Raw genomic sequence first — 24,631 nt, 5'->3', positions numbered from 1 at the left:
CCTCCCTCTGCCCCTCCCCTGCTCATTCTCTCTCTTCTTCCTCTCTCTCAAAATAAACTTAAAAAAAAAATAATAAAAACAATAAACAGAAACAAAACAATGATGAAAGACTTTACAAATCTAACAGGTCTTTCAAATAACATGGAAAACAAAGAATACTTACACTTGGGATTTCAATCAGTGATTCTCAATCAGGGACAGCCCCACTTGCCTGGGAATGACTGGAAAGGTGGTATGGGGAGGGTGAGGTGTTTGGGTGGCTACAAAGTTGGTTTAGTGTCTACGAACAAGAGTTAGGACCGCTAGGTATCCTGAAACACAGGGATAGCTCCTCAGAGAGCAGACTTAACCCATCTATAACGCTAACAGTATCTCAGCGGAATTATATTCAGTCGTCTAAATCATGAATACATTTGAATTTGCCTTAATAGATACAGAGCAACTGTTGATACCTACATATAAAGAATATACTTTTTAAAAAATACAATCATTCAGAAAGATGTATCCGGTATTAGGTAAGAGGCCTTCAAGTGGTGGTATGTGCAATTCTGGGAATAAGAAAAGCTCTTCTAGGAGGTGTGCATGCCTGAGTAGCCCAAAGGAGTCCGTTTCAGGCCTTGATACGGATTTGGCTGAAGGGATAGCTGCAGGAGAAATTTTCCTTTCATAGCTACACTCAAGGGACAGAAAACCATTCAAAAGTTGCCATGGGGCAATGCCCCAATATACACTGCAGAGCAGTAGGCTGAAGAACAATCAACAGTTAAACTGTACCCCAATAAAACAAAGCATTACGAACGCTTAACACCCCATTTCATTAAGAGACACACTTCCAACAGAATTTTATTTTTATAGCCAACAATTTTTTATTCAATATGCATATCTGGTTTTGGATCAGGTGCATCCTGACTATATTAAAAACTCAAAGCAGAAATTTTGCTTCCAGTTCTTAGAATCTTGTAGCCACAGGGGGAAAAAAAGAGTTAATTCCACTTCTTATTTACCTATGGCTGCAAATAAAGGACTTTCAAGAATAAATAATAAATATAATTTAATTAATAAAACTAAACTGCATTAAAATAAAGTGCTCTCAGGAAAGTGGAATGAAAATACAAGTCTCAAAGAGAACATAAAATAGTGTAAAATATCCAATTGTCAGCTTCTTAATTTATTTGCACATAAAGGATGGTGAGCATAAAATTACTAGGACATTTACCATTTATTATTAGTAATGTACATTTAAAAATTATGTTCTAATTTTTTTTTAATGTTTATATATTTTGAGAGAGTGAGAGGGATGGGGCAGAGAGAGAGGGAAGAGAGAATCCCAAGCAGGCCCCTTGGTGTCAGTGCAGAGCCCAACACGGGACTTGAACTCTCAAACTGAGATCATGACCTGAGAGGAAATCAAGGGTCAGACACTTAACCAGCTGAGCTACCCAGGTGCCCCATGTTGTAACAGTTTTATACAAAATGTCAATATATGTCATACATTGGAAATTAATCCTATGCAACTGTTCTTACTTGTGATAAAAAAAAAAAAACATTAGATTTTAACTAAAAAATGTGTGAGAGTGTATTTGGTTTTTCAAAATTCTTTTAGTGAGACTATAAGGCAAAAGTCTGAAGACCACTATAAAAAATGCAAAGAAAATCTCAACAAAATTCTAACAGCTAACACTCTCCAAGTCACATTATCGGATTCCAATAACCCAGAAAAATTAAATCTGCAGTTGCAAAATGTACACAAATTAATGATTTAAAAAACACCCACACACGGAGGGGGACAAAGCTGTCCTCATCAGCATATTAGTAACCATAATTATGTTCAAGGAAAACAACTAAAGGGGGATCAGCTAGATTAGATCAGAGGTTAATTGGAAAAGAAAAACAATTATAAATTAAGGAGGTAAGGTTTGGAAAAAAAAAAAAAAAACCAAAAAACATGTAACAGAGACCTACTGCTAGTCTAATCAGGAAAAAAAAAAACCCTGAAAATAGAAACATAAAACTTTAGGATAAGAAAAAGGTAGTCCCAAGTATATTTAGGCAGAAGAAGAGAAGCAATTCAAGGTTCTAGAAAGAATGGAGGGTCTTGGCCTCTACTCTATAATTTACTCACAAGGCAAAAAGTCTTTTGAAATGTCTAAAATTAAAGAATCCACTCAAGAAACCAGCCCCCCCCCTCCAACCTGGGTATCTTTAGTAATTAAAACGAACCACTCTTTTAACTTTCAGGGAAAGTTTAATTGGCAATAATGATAGGGAAAATCCAGCCAAATGTGTTTCACTAAAATTAAATTTGACTCTTCATCATGTCTGGTGACAATAATTATTTAATGAAGTTTTAGAATAAAAGTGGACTTCTGGATGTAAGTTCTAAGAAAACAGGAGAATAAGTCATGTGCACTGTGATATCATATGGAATATTGCTTAAATGATCTATACATCTATGATTATCTCCATTTCATTTTTATTTCTTAAGTACTTACTTTTAGAAGTCTTGTACCTAATTTATAATAGACAAATATAACTAACAATATATTTATTTTTATATATATGAGGAAGCTCATCAGATAAAGACAGTATACAGTGGCACATTTGCTCTCCTAATAGTGGAAGGCCATTTTAAAATGTTTTTAGATAGTCTGAATGTACTTGCATTACAGTCAAGTTTTTATTATACTGAGGATAATTAAGCATGTTTTAGATTATTTTCCTCCCCCTGGCTGTCCAGCTTTTGGTTATTTCACTGCTCATTAAAATTTCCACAAGAAAATGGTCAGGGAAGGAAATCTCAATAAATTTCAAGGCAAGTATAATTTTATTCTTATTGACAGGTAGGGCACATTCCGTTACTGGAGGATTTCTATACCAGAAGAACACCACCAATCTTCATTTAAACGACTTAAAATACTGTCCCAAATCTAATTTACTTTTAAAACCCTGTAATTGTCTCATTCAAATGGAGAAGTTTCAGGGCTAAGCAACAAATGTGTTGTAATTTACCTGGAGAATTATGGGGCCTTCCCTCTAAGGGTAGTTCTCTTAGGACCTGCAGGCTTCAAAACATCCCAGAACCGACCCACGCGAGAGCCCCTGCCTAATGGATCCACACCGGAGCACATCTCCAACGGCAAACTCTCACCTGGTGTTTGCAGAAGCTTCAAAACATGGTAGTGTGACCAACGTATTTTATTTTCACTGCTGGCAAAGATGAAATACAGATCTTTCCAATTTCCTAGGACCTCTTCTCCTCTTAGCAGCCATTATGGTTTGCTGTTCATTTCCTTTCCCTGCTTTGAAATTACCTGTATACATCCTATTCTGTAGCCTACTGTAGAAGGGATAGGGTTGAAGTCCAAATATGTAACCAAAGGGGCTGTGTTCCTGGCATTCAGAACTGAGAGAAATTAATGTTATAGTATTGTTCTTCTTCTGTTATACTCTGGGTTACACAAGAACTTGCAGGGCATCCTGCGAAGCTTACAACATGGTGAGGAAATACTTTTTGAGTTCCAAATACACTTTTAAAATACAGAGTTATATAAATTGGGGGTTGACTTTATCTGTCTGGCTTATACAGTGTTTCATTATCAAATTTATAACACAGCATTTATGTCTTACTAGTTCATAAATAACTCACTTAGGACAATATAGCCAGATAAATGACTTTAGGGCCCCACCACGAAACTAGTTCCAATAATATATAAAAAACTTCCATACTTTTTAATGATGACCTTACCCGAGGGATAAGTTAGCATTCACTGCCACATGAGATTCTTTCCAACTCTACGATTCTATTACTCATTTCTAAAAATGGCCCAGTCCCAGCTGGATATTTTGTAATTAAAAAATTCAAATTTATAGGAACTCTTCCAAATGTCCAGGGATATCTGATACAACAGAAGGAAAAAAAAAACATTATTAAAATCACTCCTTTATATTTATTATAAAGCAGGATTTTATATATACATTATGCAGGTAGAAATATAACGATTTTATTTTTCCTAAGGCTGATGCCGTTATTTTAATAAAATACTGGTACGAGCGAGCGATACTAGGTAAGAATCCAGAACTGCATTTAGTTCCCTTTCTACACGACCTACGTACGTATGTCCACAAATCTCTTAAATTCACTGGGTCTTGATTTTCTCACGATCTTGATAAGTCCTTCACTACCTAGAGTTATGTAACGCTTTTGAAATGTAACACATGAAATATGAATTAGGTGAATTGAAAATGTGGCAATTAACGCTTTAATTTTATTTGACTACTGTAAAATTATGAAATTGGGGCATATGGTAGCAGAGCTTAACACTAAACAAAACAAGAGATACAAATCTCAGCTTGTTTCTTTATTCCACTTTTAAGAATTCATTTATGCAGAGGCTCAGATGCTTATCAATATTCAAGAATAAACACTGTTAGAGACAATGCTTCCATTGGAGATTTGTACAAATAAACACAGACTTTCAAAAAATCACTCACTGACTCTTCTGGCTAACTATGTAAAAGAAATTCTAAAATCATCTCATCACACTGATTTACAGATCTTTATTTTAAATCACTTATTTTAAACATCCATATTATTTTAAACATCCATCCAGTAGCTCAAAACACAGATTAAATTAGTGACTATTATTTTTGGAAACAAAGGAGAGATAGTGTTAATATGCTAATTATAAAACACCCACACCTTCCATACCCCCCCTCGCAGTCTCCCACAACCCCCTACACACACCCTCCCACACATGAGATTTTGTTTATTTTCGATTTACATAAAGATAAGTAAATAACTTGTGGCTACCAAGCCTAATACAGTACTAAAGGGGGATCCATTAAAATTAATGTATCAAATTGGGTTACTTATTTCTAAACAAATCGACAGAACTATAAAAAGTAGATAGACTGGCAAAAAAAACCACGTGTTATTTTCTTTATCAGGAAAACTTCCATGCAGGTGTGGGGAAAGAACACAGTTCTGGTCCATGAAAATAGACATTTGAATGGAGGGGTATTATGTGTCAGTTTAAATAAAAGTACAATAAAAGAATTTCAGAGCTGAAAGAATCTCTGAGATCTTCTATTCCAAGCCAATCCTTTTAAAAGGTCTTTTGAGTCATTATTTAGGATTTTTGTAATCCAACCCAAGTAAGGCAGTGGGCACCAGAGCACAGATTAGAAGCCACATCGCTGACATCCATCTTGTCCTTACACCAGGACACATGGCCCATGGAACGCAGAAATCTGGCCACTGTCAAATATATGGGGGATCCTAATGCTATAAGGACCTAACACCAAACAAAGTAACTTGTTTTTGAACAAAGTGGGAGAAACTCGGTTATTTAATGAATAAATGATGATGAAATACTTTTACGCCTTTTATTTGTTGCATTTGCCTCTGGGCTTTGAAACATTTTAAACTGGCCAACTTTTTTTTTTATAAATTTAATGATTGTTTACATTATTAGGAATTTAAGTTTTATAAGTCGGATCATTCCCTCTACTTCCTTCTCCTGTGCAACCTGAGGGACAACCAGAGACAAGACCTGGGTCTTCCTGACTTCCTTACACAGCAGTGTACTTAAGTTCATTTCAAGGAAAACGGAACAGAGGAAGTAAACTGAGCAACAGAGGTGACGAAGCACTACGCTCTCCTCCCCCCCCCCACCCCCCCGATTCTCCCAGGCCAGTCATTTCTGGAATATCTGCCTCGGAAAAATATTCTGCAATAAGATTCAGACATATTTTCATATAATAAAATGTACTTGTCTTAGAAAACCTGTCGAACACGTGTTTAAAAATTTATATTATTGAATAAAATCAATTACGATTGTAAACAAGAAAGACAGGGAAGGTCTGGGGTTTGAACCACATCCCTCTCCCCCAGTCAGCACCTGGGCTGACATTAAACTGTGGGCCGTCAGACCTGGGGAAAACGTGTATGTACTTCAGGAAACTGGAGGCTGGGAGGCCCATTTGCTTCATGGAGAAAAAATATCCCAGCAGTAGAAGAGAAAGCTGAGCGATCATCCAACAACCTAAGTGGATATTCTTTCAGGCCTGAAATGAGACATCTCCGCAGATGAATCCCACTGATAAACCCGTTGCTATCCGACTGGTAGAAAAGTCCTTGATCCAGAACCTTTTCCTATTCTCCACCCCTTACCTGCCCCAAAAGGCACAACAGACCTTTCTACCACTGAAGATTTACAAGGTACACGTTCACAGAGAAGGGTTTAAGCCATATTCCCCAGTAGTCTGTTTTACATATATACCCTCCCCCTGGCAGGGCTGACCCCCAGTGGAGCGACAACCATGTACAGTATGAGCACTGATGCGCCTCTTCCCTGGTCTGCAGCCTCCCTAGTCCACTACCCCGAAAGGGTCTCTCCCACCTAATTAACCAGTAGCTGTTCCCTAGGAAAGGATCTCATCCATCATCCCTTGGAAATATAACACTTTAGACTTCAGTGTATCATTTATTGTCTTGAAAGATGATGATAAACCTCCTGAAATTCCTGACCTAGATATCTATTCATTCTCACGGAGAAATACTTCAAGCGCTTATTAAAATACGGTTGATATTTTAAAACAATTCCCGGGTATGTATGGGTATTTCAATTTTGCAACTCAAATCGAAGGTCAAGGGTAATTTTTTGAATAAATTACAAATAAGCTTTGTTGGCAATCATAAAGTTCATTTGTTATACCACTTATTTTTTTCATTAAAAATATAGTAAGTTTAGGGGCGCCTGGGTGGCTCAGTTGGTTAAGCGTCCGACGTTGGCTCAGGTCATGATCTCACAGATTGTGAGTTTCAGCCCCGTGTCAGGCTCTGTGCTGACAGCTCAGAGCCTGGAGCCTGCTTCAGATTCCGTGTCTCCCTGTCTCTCTGCCTCTCCCCTGCTCATGCTCGCTCTCTCTCTCTCTCTCTCTCTCTCTCTCCCAAAAATAAATAATCATTAAACATATTTTTTAAATAGTAAGTTTAAAACATACAGGGAAATTGAGAGGCATAAGACCATACCCACAAAAATTTTATTACAACTAACGATTACCGTGTGCTCTATAAAACTAAATTTACAACTAGAAGAAAGTTTATATTTTCTGAGTGCTATATCTGTAAGCTCGTCAGCCTCAATAGCTTTTGCTTCTGTTTAGTTTTTCAAATTCTGAAAGTAAAAAAATAAGCATAAAAGCTAAATTTTAATTGCCCCATGACCGAATAGCAAACACTCAAAATTCTATGGCCCTCCTACTGGAGTTCCCCATATAGTGAGATCCAGGAGAAGAGACACGTACGTCAGTTTTGGCAGATAAAATACCTTTTAAAGAACGAGAGTACGAAGGTATGAGTGCCCAGTTCTAACTTCTCTCAACCCACTAAGGAATGAGAAAGCAAAAAACTGAGGCCAGCAAAGAAAACCATTTTTTACCTGCTTCTTCTGTGTTACTTTCTCTCCCACTGTAGTAGGCTGAATAGTGTGCCTCCAAAATTCATGTCCACCCAGAACCTCAGAACGCGACCTTATTTGGAAATGAGGCCTTGGCGGCTACGGTTAGTTAAGATGAAGTCACATGCTTTGGGGTAGGCTCTAAATCCAATGACTGGTGTCCTTGAAGGATGAATAAAGGACAAGGTGAGGAAGGGACAGAAAGGGACAGAGGGAAGATGGCCACGTGGAGACGATCTGAATGAGGCGCAGGCCAGACAACGCCTGGGCCACCAGAAGCTGGAAAGGGCAAGGAAGGCCGTCCCCTAGAGCCTTCAGGGGAAGCACGGCCCTGCTGGCACCTTGACTTTGTGCTTCCAGCCTCCAGAATTACGAGAGATTCAATTTCTGTTGTTTTAAGCCACCCAGTTTATAATAATTTGTTAAAGTAGCCGTAGGGAACTCTACCTCCTCAAACGCCTAAGAAACCAACCAATGAAGCATTACATCTTTCTTGGGCCGGTACAGCGCTTTGTTTCCTGTTTTCATCTAGTCTTTGGTGATTGACGCTGATATTTAAACTTAGCCATCAGCCTAACAGCCTAGTGCTATCACCCAAAATGGCATTATAGTTTGGCTTCAACCTTTTCAGTAATGATGAAGCTTGGTCTATGTTTAGTAAAGTTTAACACAGACGTGAGATCTGGACCTACCTTTGGCCAATGAGAAACAGAATAAAACATTCTCAGTAAAAATTTAAGACCCCACACCATTTTATTTCCACAAGAAACTCGTAGGTATGCGTTAAAGTGTTATAAGCAAGACAGGGTTGTAAGAATACTGTAAGACAGTATACTTATTTGTGAATTTCTTATATCTTAATATTAATAAAGCACCAATGTCAAACACAGAGTTGGTACTAAGTATTTCTTTTTTAAAGTGTATTTATTTTTGAGAGAGAGAGACAGCGCGTGTGTGCACATGGGAGGGGGGGTGCGGGGGGGAGGGGCAGAGAGACAGGGAGACCCAGAATCCAAAGCAGGCTCCAGGCTCTGAGCTGTCAGCACAGAGCCCGACGCGGGGCTCGAACTCACAGACCGTGAGATCATGACCTGAACCGAAGTCAGACACTTAACTGACTGAGCCACCCAGGCACCCCTTAATAAGTATTTCTTAAGTTAAAGTGAATACTCTAGCAGTATACTATTGCTATAAATACCTGGGAACAGTGATTTCCAACTCCCTAATACTTTCATAAGACATTTATTTATTTGCTCCCAAAACATTTTAGTGTTTTATTTTACCAGTTTGTATAAAACCACTGTAAACATTTGTTTTACTGTGTTCAAGCTCTTTCTTTAAGAAAGACTTAACTATTAGAAATTAACTTTAATGGGTTATGTATATTTTACTCACTCCCCTGAGAGTTTTTAATCAATACGCCCTTTCTCTGCCCCACCCTCTAAAAAAGTGTCAGTAACACTACCGAAGAAATTCTGTCTCTAAAATAAGGCAATGGATGTTCAGAGACCACAAACGAAGTACATTTAGGGAGCACTGGGGAGAGGAAGAGTATATTCAGAAAGCTTCTAATTCAACAAGCGAAAGGTACAAATATATTAATCTTACCTATATACAAAATGACATTAAATGGTTCTAAGGTAGTAAGATTATAAGGTAAAAACACAAGTATGGCTCTCTCACAGAATCTATCTGAAAACATATTATTTCTCTGAAATCATCTTCCCATGGCATGCAATTTTATAACTTCTAAAATTCTAAATCAATACTGCATAGAACTACACATTACTGCCATATACAGCATAAGCCTGGTTCATATTTTAGTATTTCCAACTCAATTCGAGCTTACCTTTATTGTAAAATTTTCTTTAAAAAGTTTTAAATCTGGCAAGTGTAGTAATACCAGGATTCCTCTGAATCACAGATGAATATTTTATATTTTACAAAACTCATTATTTCATGAGCACATTATTTTTAGCTTTTACCCTTTCAACTGTGAGGAAAACATCTCCAAATCTAAAGGTTAATGATTTACTGACAATTATAAATGTTTATAAAAGTGTGGCAAATTCTTGGTCTATTTGAGAACATTTATTCCTTAATATTTTATTAATCACAGTAAGAGCCTCTGTTACATTTAATGAATAGCACTTTTTTCAGGAAAAGACTTACACAAGTAAGAGACACTTGGGCTAACGTATTCCAGCAATTGAACGATCCAACTCAAGTACAGTGAAATGCTGGCAACAGATATAAGGGCTAATATTGTGAGTAACATTCAGACAATACTGGGTCACCTCACAATGACCGTCACCGCTGCACCTCACCTGCAATGGTTTCAAAAAAACAATGCTCTTTATGTGAAGTCTTATTTCAAGGTGGTCTCCCAGATTCAGGCAGAATAGCGCTGTGAGTGTCTTTCCTTTTGCTTTTAAACTACAAAAATGATAAACTAGTCTTTTGGGGTTTTTTTCACAAGACTATGGCTTTCATATAGAGTTAGAAAACCCTCAAATTTTTCATTTCACTGTTTTTTTCAACTATTACAAAAATATCAAGCAAATTTAAGTGGTTCTTTGCCAGCCCGAAAAAAGTAATTTGAATTGCATGTCTGTAACGTCTGAAGAATGCGAACTAAAAGACAGACCTAAAGTTCAGGCAGTCAGTCAACAGGCTTCTCTGTTCAGATAAAGGGGTTCTAAGTACATGCGTTCTGGGGGAGGAGGGCTGTTGAAAAGTCAAACAAGCAAACAAACAAAACCCCAAACAGAAGACATAATCTCTGACCTTGAGTTTGCCATCTAAAGAAAGCCATCGAGTAGAGAGCTTAACCAATCGCATCAGTCTGTGAGAGCAACCTCTTAAGAGCCCAGGGGAGGCTGTAATGAGCATGTAAGAAAGGAGGAAGTCGGCAATCCTTTGTTGGAAAAAGTGATTGAGCAGTTAAGATGGGAGTTGACTAGGAGGACAGAAGACGTTGCTGGAGGACGAGACAGGTACGACAGCTTAGCACCCCTACTCAAAAGAACGCCAAACTTGGAGTCGGCTGCAGTTTGGAGTCCCGGATCTGTCACTATCAGCTGTGTAAACTCAGTAAAGTCACTTGATCTTTCTGCATCTCGATGTCCTCATTCGTTCAATTCAACAAGCATTCGGTCCCCACCAAGTGCCACCAAGTACCAGGCGTGGTTCTAGGCTGGGAGGACACCAACTTTCATAGCAGTTCCTGCCTTTGTGAAGCTTACATTAATGAACTGTAACATTTAAGAAATTTGAGAGAAAGCCACGAACTGAAAATAACAGGAGGAAAAACCCATTGTGGGTTGGTTTCTCTATTTCTGCTATTTCCTCTTTTCCCTTCAACAACCAGAGAGATCTTCCCCAAACACATTCTGTTCTCTCACCGTGTTCTACACCAAATCCCGGGCGGATCCCAGATGAACACCTAAATCCTTTTATCTCAAATTCCAAGTATTCCATGTCCCGGCTTCCACCGACTTCGTTAGCCTCATCTTCCAAAATTCTCTTTCATGAACTTCATGCTCCAAGTAGATTATCTGATATTTTTTCAAATATGCTTCACACGTTCCAACTTCTGAAACTGCACGTGTACCTCCCTCTGCCTAGAACGCCTCCTCTCTGTCACTTGTCCAGAATCCCACCCCTTCGTCCATCGGGTTCAGAGACTTTCTTGATATCATGATAAGGTTTTCTGAGTAGGAGAAAGATGAGAGACAGAAGATCCCTGAGAAAGACAATTTGCCTTTTTGGGTTGAAGAGGAATGTTAAAGGCAGGGTAGCTAATGAGGAAGCTATTATAAAACATGACTGTGATTGCACAAGTAAATATTTATATAAAGTAAATATATATATACATATATATTCAAAATCAGTACTTTATGACTAATGACTGAGTATAGATAAATAAATGGGAAGAAACTAGTCTAAACGGACTCAAGAGAACACAAGTAGGAACTGGATGATAAAGAGCGTACCAGATTAGGTTTCCGATCGGTGCTGACTACATTCACTTTTTAAAATTTACGAACTGATCTTCCTAAATAAACTTGTAAATTCCTAAAATATGCTGCAGTTAAATATTATGTACTGATTTCAAGTTTAGAGACAGAGAACAGAATTTGCCATATAGTAACCATGACTAAGTACAGTGACAAACTCAGTGATTACTGGGTTAAAAAAATCTCATTTTATGAAATGGAGCACTGACAATTTCACTAACAATCAGGTTCAACACTGACAATTTCACCAACAATTTCCCTGCGTTTAAGGGAAGGAGGAGCTGTGTGATAAATAGCACATAAAGAACAGGATCATAAAAGGTGGCTAACTTTAGATCTCTTGCTTTATTTGAAAGACATCAAATGTCACAAAGATAGCAAACACCACTGCCAATGCTCCCTCTCTCCCTGCTCCTCCCCTCCTGCCCTCTCCCAGACGGCCACTCCCTGGGACTGCTGTTTATCCCTCCCTGGCACCGAACCTTGGTATTCTGCTGTGGGTTTCATCTGACACATGGGATATTTTAGCCTATAGTAAAAGCAGGCTTATTTTCGTCTATTTCATTGTGGCCGATGTCTATTTTAGCAACGTGAATCGGATGTTTCGTTGGATTATGATTGACTAAATCATTTAAAAACAACAACAAAAAAGTGTAACTGAGGAATTCTCCTAAACAGAGCAATCACACACATACATATATGAAAATATATGTATGTAAAATGTATACATATCTGACTGCTATGTTAACAATAACATATATTCTTGGTGAACTTGAGAGAAATATATTTTAATTTTTTAACATTTATTCATTTTTGAGAGACAGAGCATGAGTGGGGGAGGGGCAGAGAGAGGGAGAGACACAGAATCCAAAGCAGGCTCCAGGCTCTGAGCTGTCAGCACAGTGCCTGACACGGGGCTTGAACTCACGAACTGCAAGATCATGACCTGAGCTGAAGTCGGACGCTCAACCGACTGAGCCACCCAGGCGCCCCAAGAGAGAAATAATTTAACGGAGTCTATCAGATTTACCTTTGTTCAATCTTAAGGTCCTCTGTCCTAGGATCACAACAGTGACCTATTGTTGTAGCAGAGCCTAGAACTACTTACCTCTATTTTCCAAGTGTTTCTGTTTCCACACCGCAGAGATTAATAAAATCTTCAAGTGCTCTCTTTCCAATGAGGTACCTCATTAGAGGTTAAAGTACACCCTAAGAATTTGGAGGTGGGATTAGCAATGTTACAAATTAGCAATATTTTTGCTAATTGAGATATTTCTGGAAATAGGGGTCAGAAAAGAATTTTATAAAATATACACAAGGAGATGGTCTTTTAAATGAAAAGATACTATCAGCTTTCTTTCTCCACAAATACACTTTAAAAATCTTTAATACTGAATTTCACCCATGTTCTGCCTCAAGTGAGGTGGAAAGATTACTGTTTACAATTCTAGTGCCTATCTCTTGAGAAACTGAGGCACTACTGAAATAAATATTATTAATAAGCATTTTAATAAACCAGGTGTTTATACTGATATCAGAGCATGAAAGTAAATAACTTTTCTCAATTTATGAAAAGACCCAGCACCTGAATCCTCTATTCCTAACTGGAAGCATAAAAAGCATACATTTCTATATAAAATGTAATATGCATGAAATTTAAATATACTTTAAAGAAATCAACATATTATCATACACTCACAGACCTTAGAAGTTTAAAAAAAAATCTAAGCATCGTTTAAAATCAACTACATCAGAGGCGCCTGGGTGGCTCAGTCAGTTAAGCATCTGACTTTGGCTCAGGTCATGATCTCACAGCTTGTGGGTTCGAGCCCCACGTCAGGCTCTGTGCTGACAGCCTGGAGCCTGCTTCGGATTCTGTGTCTCCCTGTCTCTCTGCCCCTCCCCTGCTCACACTCTGTCTCTCTCTCAAAATAAATAAACATTTAAAAAATAAATAAAAATAAAATCAACTACATCAGTTAAAATCAACTACAGAGTTTTGTTTCTAAATTTCTAAATTTAATTTTTCTGCCAATTAAGGACACCATTCGTGGGTTCAGTCCTTAACTGTGACATGGAAAAAGGGACTCTCATATAATGCCACGTGACACTTTAACATACCAGAATTCACCCAGATGAATATTATTGCCCTCAAAGGGTCATCTCAGGAGTCATCCCCTATTTTTCTCTTTCGGGAAGGACTCACAGCATATATTTAACTGTGGTAAATACCCTCTGAATACAGATCTAATTTTCTGAAACAGCCTAGTGTTGGTTAGTCCAGCCTGGGAAGAAAGTGAGCAATCAAATGAGCTAAATTGGTATTTGATCGAAACGAGACATGCCTATACTATAGGACAAGAACCAGTCTTGTCTGTGTGTTGCAAATAAACTCCCATTTCAAAAGAGCAGTTTCAAAGAAGTTTGGTTAAGGCGCTATGACGGAACATGAAAGCAGTAACAATCTATTTGCAGCAAGGACAGCCACCTTCACTTTCAGAAACCCTTACAACCAACTAACCGCCAAATTCGCAAGCAAACGCGGCCCCACAGTTAGCCACTTCCCTGGAGGCTGGCGAGCAGATTTCCTCCGCAGGGAACGCCTTCTCTTCCTACTCCTTAGGCAAGCTGAATTAACACAAAAGAGAGCAGAGAGCCCCAGATTCCCTAACCCATGACACCTTCACAAAAAAATGCAAACAGATGCACAGGAGAAGCAGGCCGTGTACATAAAAAGAAGCTGACCCTGTAGTACAAAATGTACAAACTTAGGATCTATTTTATCCATGCATAATGCTTTCTTACCATTTTAAGTTTGATTTTTTCCCCCAATAATTTTGAATCTGCTGAAGAAGTTTAACAGAACCTCTACTAGAATCCGTATCATTTGAAGCCAATGGTCTGGTTTACCTCCTTTTACAAGAACAATTCAGACTCCAGCAACTTTTCTAAAGTCACACAAGCAGATAATAAAGTGCTAATTTGTTTGGCTCCCAAGCAGAGGTTCTTAGCAGGCCAAAACTATAAAAAAAACAAGACCACCAATAGATTAGCCTTGGGCGCAAAGGACTAAACACAAATATAATTTATCATTTTGCCAGGTTCAATAAATACCATTTTGATGTGTTAATAGCCTTTAACAATGAAGGCATGCGCTATCAATTAAATACACAAACCATTAAATAGGGAATAGAAGTGTCAATAAAGGCATAATCTACTAATTTTCTAATCAATGATGCTAATCATTGCCGGATATTAATCAGGGAGTGGACATTAGCCATAACATAGATGATCATTTATGATTATGGTTCACTAAAAAAAAAAAATCTAAATAGTATTAAAAGCAGAGTACAATACTAAACACATATTCCCTCAGTAAGTACTTGTTGATAAATGCTTCGCCTTGAACAAATGGAAATATTTGCAACATTCAATGATCCCAACGTTTACGAAAGGCTGCGTACAGGCACATTTCTACTCTACGACAGTAAAGAGAACTTACATGTAAAAGCAACGTGAGGACTACAGTTGAAACAAAACCTAATTTAACTTAACCTGGAGGCAGAATTCAGTAATGAAGGCTAGAACTTCCACATTAGGACCCACCCGCTTTTGTCCTTCAGTAAATGAATAAACCTTATGCAAATCACTTAATCTCTTGAAGACTCAATTTTCTCATCTATAAAATAGGGAGGCAGAATATTTCCTGCATAAACGTCCTGCAACACATGTGGTCCTTTACCATCCCGTAATAATTGTTGCCAAGGCAAAAAGCAGACAGGAGGTCAGAGGCCCTGGGCCCCGGTCACTTCCCAAGGGAGGGACGTAGTGTCTCAAGGTCATTCCCAAGGGAGGCGGGAGCGCGTCTCAGGGGTGTGCTTTCCCTCTAACCAGCAACTTCCTTAACGGTTCTCTGCCTCCACGTCCACATCGTGAAGATGGAGATTATAAGAGTATTTAAGTCCATGAGTTGGTCTGAAGGTGAGATGAAGTATCTGTACAAAGGGTTGAGCGCTTAGGAAACGCTAACAATAAACGCTGGCTATTCTCAGGCCTCGCTTTCCCGTTTCATACGACCTGTGGTCTGGACGAGGTGATCTCAGGCGTCTCTTCAGGTCTGAAAATTTCTACTCCTACTCGCTTTCACAGACGTTAGAAAAACTGTTTTTTACAACTTTGTGGGCTGTTTTTGCTCCTAATGTCGATGAAGATGGGGCAGGAGAGGAGAAAGCTGGGGTTTCTTTTCCAACCTTCCACATGGATTAGCCCTCTGGTAAGAAAAACTCTGGAGGGCTGCTGGTTGTTCCTCCAAATGGTCACATTAAAGAAAGTCTTCCCTACATCAGTCACCCGGAAAAGTCTCATTAAGTATGATGTTTGCCAATGCAATGCTAGCATTTTTTTCTTATTCAAATTTAGTGTTCTGATTCAATGAACTATTGGCTCCCTTTAAATGTCCTTAATTGTGGAAATGAACGTTTTGCTCCACCTAAACACTTAACGCTAGTTGGGACCCCACTTACCCCAAAATCTCACCTGACCAGAAATGCAAAGAAATGAAGGTAATAAACCAAAAGGGCCAAAATTCACAGAAGTAGCTGTGAGAATAGTCTTTGTTCATAAGCTTCTATTCCCTTTTTATGCAAAAATTACAATAACAACAAAAATAGCTTTGGCTGTTTAATGACAGAGGAATGAGAAGTGAAAGACAGCATGACGAGAGAGGAAAATGAAAAATGCATCTTAAAAATTATACCTCTGCTTGAGCTGCACACGTAGTTAAAAATTCTTACAAGAAGGAATGTAAAATCTGGAACAGGTCTGAAATCACACAATACTACGTTCAGATCATTGTTCTACCATTTAAGGCCTGTGTCACCTTGAATTTACTTAACTTCTCTAACAGTTTTCCCATCCGTAAAAGGGAGAAATCCCTTCTAAAAGGGATGTTGTGAGAATGAAATGAGAGGGCATGTATAAAACATTTTGCGTAGTACGGACCCCAAAATGATACATAATAGTAATATTCAAAAAAAATTTTTTTTAACATTTCTTTAGTTTTGAGGGTCAGAGAGAGACAGAGCGTGAGTGGGGCAGGGGCAGAGAGAGAGGGAGACACAGAATCCGAAGCAGGCTCCAGGCTCTGAGCTGTCCGCACAGAACCCAAGGCAGGGCTCAAACCCATGAACCGTGAGATCACGACCTGAGCCTCAGGCTGGGAATACTTAGCACCCTCAACAGCTCCTGGGTAAATGATTATATTGTAACAGAGTTCATTAGGATGATCGTCCATTACCAGGAAGCTAAATGATAATTAATATACTTTGTTCGATAAGCACTCAACAAACATTTATTGAGTAACTACTGTTTTCTCCGACTTATAGTCTGTACTGGCACCCAGAGATGAGTAAGACACAGCTGTGACCTGAAGGAACTTGTCCCCCTAGTGGGGGAGGCAGAACTGTAAACACATGACCGCAGTACCCTGTGTTAAGTGTTGGAACAGAAACACGGACCAGGCACTATGGAAGTACAGCAGTAGCTAGCTTTGCTGGACGCAATCTGTTCAGGTCTCAGACATGAAATGCCGCAGAAGCTGACTCCTGAAAGATCTGTGACGGGGTAAGAGATGGCCGAACTAGCACTAAAGGAACGTGTTGAAGCATGGGTGCCTGGGTGGAAAGGAACAGGCGGAAAAGAGAAATGGAGGTAGAGGTGGGATTGTGAAAAGTCTGATAAGACATATAAAGAATCTGGACTTGATCCAACAGACCTCATGAAGATGTTATGCAGGGAGGTGCCACGGTCAGAATCATGATTCCCAATGACAATCACGGCGATAGTTCAGAAGCTGGATTCAGCAAGAGGCAGACGGGAGGCAAGGGGACCAGGTAGAAGGGCTAACAAAAGAATCTAAAGACGAGATGAAAAGAGCCTGAACGCAGGCCGTGAGAGTGGGAAGAGTCAGAGAGGGGGGGAGTTTATAATTCCTCTTAAACATACTTCCATTCAGTATGTTAGTTTTTAAAATAAAAAGTCCTTAAAGCACTAAATCCCTTGCGATCAATAAATCTGACTCTCCTGTCATAACTCTTCGTGGCGATTCTGAGTTCCTTAGATTTTAGTGTTCCATAATTCATAGCAAGATGATAAGGCGATAATCTCTGATAAAGTTTGAAATCGTATTCTAGGTATTTTGATACTTGGCCAATTCTTTCTTCCTACGATAAGATCTGTACTTCGTTCTGGTTAAATGTTAAGAAAAAAGGATTCAGGAAAAAGTAAAGCATCAGTTAAACCCCCACCAGTTACGTCTGACAGCTTGGCCTAGGAAAACAAAAATCTCGTATGCAGCACTTAACTGCTCTAACGGAGTTTCCAAAAAGGCTACATCTTGCACCATGTTTAAGAAAACTCTTCCTCTTACTGAATACTTGTTCAAATATTTAAGCAAGAATTTCATTTGAATGGAGTCGATACGAAATACCTCACCAAGGAAATATTGACCACAAAGTTAAGAAACAGAAACTATAGAAACTATAAATCTTTTGGTTTTGTGTTAACTTTTTTCAGCAAAGCGAGGAGTCCAGAACAGCGGCCACCGAACTACCAACACGTGAACAAGCTTCAAGCGAACACGCTTAGGCACTTGTAAAAACAAACATCATTCCCATTATCCCCAATGCTAAAATTGAGGTTGGCAAGGCTCTCCTCTTAATAGCTCAAAAACAATTTCAAAAGTAGCAGGAAAAGCAGCTACTTTGCGAAGAGACTAATCATCGTCATTAAAAGATCCTTAAAAGCAAATACAGAATGGTCAGTCGGCCTGGTCACCTTAATTTTTAATGAAGGAATATCTTCAGCTCTGTGGATGCATGAAATAGACTTCTGGAGGAAAATGTACTGTCATTAAAAAGAAAACTGATTTTAACCTTCACCTTCACTGGTAATCTACAATCACAGGAAATAATATTTGAAAACAAAACAAAACAAAAAGGAAATATGAGACAGAGGAAGAAGAAAATCTTCTGTCAGGGCTAGAACAAACAAGGTGGCTATCATAAAATAGCCAAATGGTTTTCTCCACCTCCATCAAGGTCACTTTACTGATCCTGGGCTCAATAAGATGATAATGCATTTAACCACTTTCCTTGCATCTGACTTCGACCTCACAAATCCAAATGGCCTTGTTTAACTACCCTGGCCTTTCAGCATTTCCCTGAACAAAGATAATTAAGGAGATGTACTGCCCCCTACTATCACAGGAATTGAAAGACAAATAAACTTTTAAGAGCACAGCCAGGTGTCTAGTCCACGAATGTACAACTTTTAAGCAGGAGGTAAAATGAAATAATGGTTAAATAATTATAAAAGGTTAACAACGTTAAACTTGTTATATACGGTAATTCTGTTTTATTTAAGAGAAAAAGCATAAAAAGAGTTCCAGGCTACATTTTACAGGTCTCCAGATAGCAGGTTCTCTCTCTGCCTGCCGGATATAGTTTAAGACAATGGAGAAAAGGTACTGTGCAGAAACTAACATGAAAAATTTCATGAAAACTCCCACACATCCTTTTAATTTAAAAACGTTTACGGTGACCCATATACATACATAAATAGAAAAAAGTGAAGTGTTTTTCCACATTAGTTCTGTATTAGTCATTTCGGTAGGCTTTATAATCCATTCTGCTTTGTAAATGTATAAGACAAGATGTTTATGCGAAACAGCATTTAACGTGAAGAGAGGGAAATAACTCTTAAGAGGGAAACTCTTTTCCTTTTAAATACTATAGCACGTGGCTTCCCAAATCTTACTATTGTTTCCATGTGATACTCCCTCAAATATCTGTGTGTACTTCTCTAGTTTTATTCTTCCCCCGTGAAATGAATTTATTGCCAGTAATACGTGTACCATAAACTATTTCTGGGATACCAAAGAAGTAGTTGTTCTCTCCCCATTGTAGTAAAGATTTAAGAGTACATATTTCAAAACTTAAACACATAGGATTCGTAACCGAACAGGCAGGTTTGCAATGAAAATCAACACATAAATTTTAAAGCAACTGGTTTCTTAAGTATTAAAATATATACCATGCCAAACCTTGTAAAACAGTATATAATCAAATAACTGCTACACATCAAATTATTATTCTCTGTGGGGAAAAATTTTTCCACATGTCAAAAAACAGCACATTCCAAATACCTAAATGCACTCAGGTTAAAAAAAATCTTAGACGTAATTGTGTATCACAATGACCTTTTATTTTAGGCAAAACTGTCATGAAAGTCCTATTAATGTATTCCGTATCCTCTATTGCTAGAGAAATCTGTAACGTCAAGCAATCCGATACATGTAAATATAAAGAATTTCTAATGTAAAATACCTATTTAAAGAAAAAATGAAGTGTTACTCTTGGCTCCAAAATAGTCACTATTTGAGGATATAGAATCACTTCGTATACGATTACAGCCAAAACAGCACTTAGGATCGAGAACTTAACATCTATATTTATATGCTTTAGACTTTTCCAGATCAACGTGATGCAGCAAAATCTTGCTGGTAATCCTCATCTAAAACTCTGGGAAGCCCCCTGCTCCTCTCTCTTATTCTCTAACCTCCTCATCTTTACATTCTTCCCTCTCTGCCTGCAAGTTTCACCACTTGTGTTTGTGTCTGTTGCTGGTGTAGCTAAAAACCCAGGTCACTGGAAGATCTAGCTCTTTAAACACGGTCACAGTTGTGACGGGTTTGTAGCCAAAACTATGGAGAAGTTCTGATCTAACCCAGAAGGGTACAACTCACGTTAGGGTAAAAAAAAAAAAAAAAAAAAAAAAAAAAAAAAAAAAAAATCCAAAAAACAAAAAACTACTGCCCGTAATCCCGTAATCACTTACTTTCGCACTGAGACATATCACTCTATCTCCTTCATGGTACCAAATTCACAACACCCAAACATCCTTAAGTGAGGAAGAATATCCTATTTCTCGAAAGTTTGGCGCTAAAGCACTCACATCCAGGATAAGCTAGGAGGTCAAAGCGTGGCTGGAATGGAGATGTGCATCTATGCATACCTATATTTGCACAAAGAGTTAAGAAGTCTATAGTTAAGCAGTGATATACCACGTCAGGGTAAAATGTAAACTTTTTTAATATGAGGAGAAGTTAACAAAAATCACTCCTTTAGATAAAGACTTAAAACAAATATAACATCCTATACTTGGCTTCTGCATTTAGATTGTTAGAGAGGTGGTTTGTAAAAAATCTTCATTCACAATTGTTTAGTCAAAGTCCAGAAAACAAAATAAATTATAAGCATAAAGAGACTGATGCTCCAAAGCCCCATCTCTTAATTGCTGATCAGAGCTGAAAATAGATCTTTTTTTCTCCACTAATTGAATGAGTCTTGTTAAACCTTTTGAAATGCACTTTAGAAAATGCAAGAATACAGCTCAGAACAGGTTCTTTAATTTGGGTCATTTTCTGTTACTTGCAGTAGTGACGGGTGCTTAGCAACGCTGTTCTGGTGGCCCTTTTAAGGAAATGAATACCTGGGATACAGCATTTTAATCTATTTTATGGCATTAATTATCAAGATCACTGTATTTTAGACAGTGCCTCCTTTGCACTTTCCTACATTATGAAAGAAAGGAGTCCCGTGATTAATTGGATGTATTATTTGAGATGACAGAAGACCCTGTGAATCCCCTTTCCAAGCAAAAAAAAATTAATAATAATAATAATAATAAGGACATAAAAACTAATAGTAAATACAAGTCACAAAGAAGGTTAGCTTAAGTGTTTAGACAAGGATCTTACACTGAAAATCAGTATTCAGACATCTGGAAGGGTGCACGTTAAGTCACTTTTCTTTTTCTAAGTCTTTGAGAAGAATTAAATTCTTTTATGCCGCACATTAGGCCGCTGTATCTAAGAAACGTGATGCGACCCGTCCAATGGCCAACGCGGGGGACGATTTTAATTTGGCACTCAAAGACTTGCACCGTGTTTCAAACACTGGTTTTAGGAAAGAGGGCTTTTACCTGAGAAATGAGAACACGAACAGCCTTTTAAATCATAACCAGGTTACTCACTTTGTGTTTATGTTAATGTGCTCGGGGGATCAAGCTACCAACCAGTTCTCAAGGAATCCAACTGCCATGTTATCCTCTGTAAATCCATCTGTTCTCATCTCATCAATAATTAGCACAACAGGTTCAAGAAACTAGTAATTAAAAATATTTGGAACACTCCCTTTCCCTTAGCTCTCTGATCTCTCACTTATCCTTGTTCAGTGTACAACTCTTCTAACTTTTCCCTCCTAATCACACAATTCATTTTAGATCCCACGTGCCGAAGGTGACACTCTTCCATAACGGCATTCTCTATCTTGGAGGCTAACAGGAGATCAAGTGATTCCCTCTTTGTCCGGAATGTACCCTAATTTCAGTCCTTAATGGCCAATTCTTTACAGCGTTTAACACTTAGCCTCCAAAGAGGAGAAAGACACCAGGTTAACAACCTGAAATCACATTTCTGGGGCAAGTTTCAGTTCATCGGTTCATATAGAACCAGCATCTCTTTAAATTAAACATAGTTTATACTTGATTTCCAATTTATCACCAAACTGTGTAGATCACAGTATAAAATGAGTCACACCCAAATTTCACAAGTTTTTTAACCTCTTAAGACAGATGGACACTGCTTAGGCTTTGGGGGCTTTGAACCAGTACAGCTGCATTTTAACGCCAGGGAATCTGCTGGGGGAAAAAAAAAATGTGGGCCACAGACAGTATATGCTGCACTAAAATATTCTCCTACTGAGACAGGCTCGCTAAGTTAGCTGTATTTCTAAAATGCCTTCTCTGGATATTTTCAATCCTTTCTTCAAGACTACGTTAACAATTAGCACAGAGAGGTCTCTGCATGAAGCTCTGAAACATTTAAAACCAGAGAACAAAAGGTTTATTTTAAAAAGGAAAACCTTGGCTTGTACAACTCCAGACGTGAATCTGCTTTCAATTACTGAAACTATTTCCACTTCAGTGGAAAGGGATCAAATCTTCAACTACACCATCTTAAGGCACTGAATTTGATTATATTAGGCTTTCAGAAGACAGAATGACTTTGTGACACAGGCACATAGACTCTTAACATATCATATCTGAGATATTCCAGAGAGATAGAGACGCCAGCACAGGGAAGGCAGGGAATGGGACTTCTCATCGCTCATTCTGAGAGATGCCACAGATCTTTGTTTTATTCTCTGGCAATGCGCACATAAATGGTAGAAAGCTTTCTACTTTACTAGACAGTGCACACGTTTCCCCCAGCCGGCCCCCAACTATTCTTCCAGGAGCAACCTGCATGGAAACACAACGGCAAAGTTGGATTTCTTTTAGAGACTCGGCTGTACAAAACCCTCTCCTGGCAAAAATCACACACGAAGTGTTTCGCAAGAGAAAAACCGCTCTTTTAATTAGCACGATTATTTTGTACCTCTTTCCCCATTAAGCAATCAGTATGATGGATTTTAGTTAATGGAAGCAAAGGGCTGATTAATCTAAGCTCAATGCAGATTTTAAAACACATCCAAGCCATAAATTACCCAAAATCACGACTGCTAAGATTTGCTCCCCACGAGTCCAACAAGACGCATCGCAAAAGTCACCGAATGCAGGAGAAACGACAGCTTTACCTCGTGGATCAGGACTGTATACTACCCTTTAAAAAAATAAAAAAAAAAATCCACCTAATAAAAAATACCGGGAACAAAAGACTCCATTCTCCCCGCGGCTACCTGCACCACTCCGAGGGACGAGGAGGAATCCAGAAAGTTCAGCCCTCGCCTCCTCTAAACCCCCAAATTTGGGCCCTCAGGGGTTAAAGAGCCACCTCGTTTCAGATGCTAATGTTGCCTCTGCGGCGATTCTAACCCGCGCGGAGCCGCCTCCCATTCCGACACCACCGGGGAGAGAAGCGGGGCCGCCGCCGCCGCCGTCCCCGCCGTCCCCGAGCGCGGCCGAGCGCGCGAGCGACCCCGCCGCGGGAAGAGCCGCGCGAGGAGCCCCGCCGGGAGCCGCGCGAGGAGCCCCGCCGGGAGCCGCGCGACAAGCCCGCGCGAGGAGCCCGCGCGCCGCCCGGCCGCCCAGGCCCCGGCCGCCTCCGCCGCCTCCGCCGCCGCCGCCGCTCACCCACCTTGCCGCGGCGCGCCCTCGCTGTGGCCGTGCGGAGCCGAGCCCGGCGCTGCCAAGTTGCCTCGGTCTGGAGCGTATCATGTTACAGCGCCGGGCTCGGGGCTCCGGCTGCGAGCGGCAGCCAGACATGATAGGCTGAGGCTCCTCTGTTTACACCCGGCCGCGGAGGGGGCGGCGGCGGCTCTTAACCCCTTCGCGCCGGGCCGCCGCCGCCGCCGCCGCCGCCGCCCCGCCAGCCCTGCGCCCCGCCGCCGCGGCCCGGCCGCCGCCTTCCGACCCTCCCTTCCACACACACGCGCACACACACACACACGCATGCACACACACGCCGGGGCATTTTAACAGCCATGCCCCAAACGAAGAGTGTGAAAACTGCACCAAAAACTGGTTACGGGCGTGCTATAAAGACCTGATAGGAGGTACTCCACCAACACACACACACGCACACGCACGCACACACACCGGCAGCCCGTAAAACATCGATATTCTCTAATGTGGTTTTTCGGGTGGCTGTAGATTTTGCCAAACAGCTTTCCTCCAGAAGCACTACTTTGCTGTGCTCACAAAAGGACCTCATTCCCCCGGCGCGTGAATGAATCCCGACCCCCGATCCGCCACCATTCATGCATCCCCCAGCCGAGCTGTTTACTTAATCCAAAGAGAGCGGTGGCCGCACTCCCCCGGCCTCAGCGAAACTCAGTGCTCCAGCTCGCTGGACGCGCTGCTCGGGAAAGGTGGGTGCCTCGGAGGCGGGAGGGGCCGGGCACCGGGCCTGGAGTCCACAGCGCCGGCGGGGGGACGCGGGGGGACGCGGCGGGGACCGGCTCGGCCCCACGCGGGCCCCGGGGCTGCGCCGCCGAGACTCGCCCGCTGAGGTCGGCCGGGGGCTGCGCCGCGCCCCCCTCGTGCGCCCGCGGGCTCGGACCCCGGCGACCGCCTAGGGGAGAGCCGGGCCCG

At 40.2% G+C, this 24,631-nt stretch overlaps 1 protein-coding gene across 17 annotated transcripts in view; it reads right to left on the bottom strand.

Annotated features, from left to right (window-relative positions):
* The window catches only part of TENM3 (teneurin transmembrane protein 3), a 453,850-nt gene that overhangs the window by 323,130 nt on the left and 106,089 nt on the right, over nt 1-24,631 (bottom strand). For 5 of the 17 annotated variants that reach the window (XM_043558048.1, XM_043558055.1, XM_043558064.1 and 2 more), the window contains exon 1: nt 23,676-23,785. The exons of 10 other annotated variants lie outside the window; for them this stretch is intronic. The gene's annotated coding sequence lies outside the window, so the exon portion shown is untranslated. Of the gene's footprint in view, nt 1-23,277; nt 23,466-23,675; nt 23,786-24,323; nt 24,419-24,631 lie in introns of those variants that run through there. 2 more of the 17 variants (XM_043558088.1, XM_043558081.1) reach the window with 2 other exon arrangements.

This window comes from Prionailurus bengalensis, chromosome B1, assembly GCF_016509475.1.
Source record: "Prionailurus bengalensis isolate Pbe53 chromosome B1, Fcat_Pben_1.1_paternal_pri, whole genome shotgun sequence".
Lineage (NCBI taxonomy): Eukaryota > Metazoa > Chordata > Mammalia > Carnivora > Felidae > Prionailurus > Prionailurus bengalensis.
This window is presented reverse-complemented; position numbering and strand designations above follow the sequence as displayed.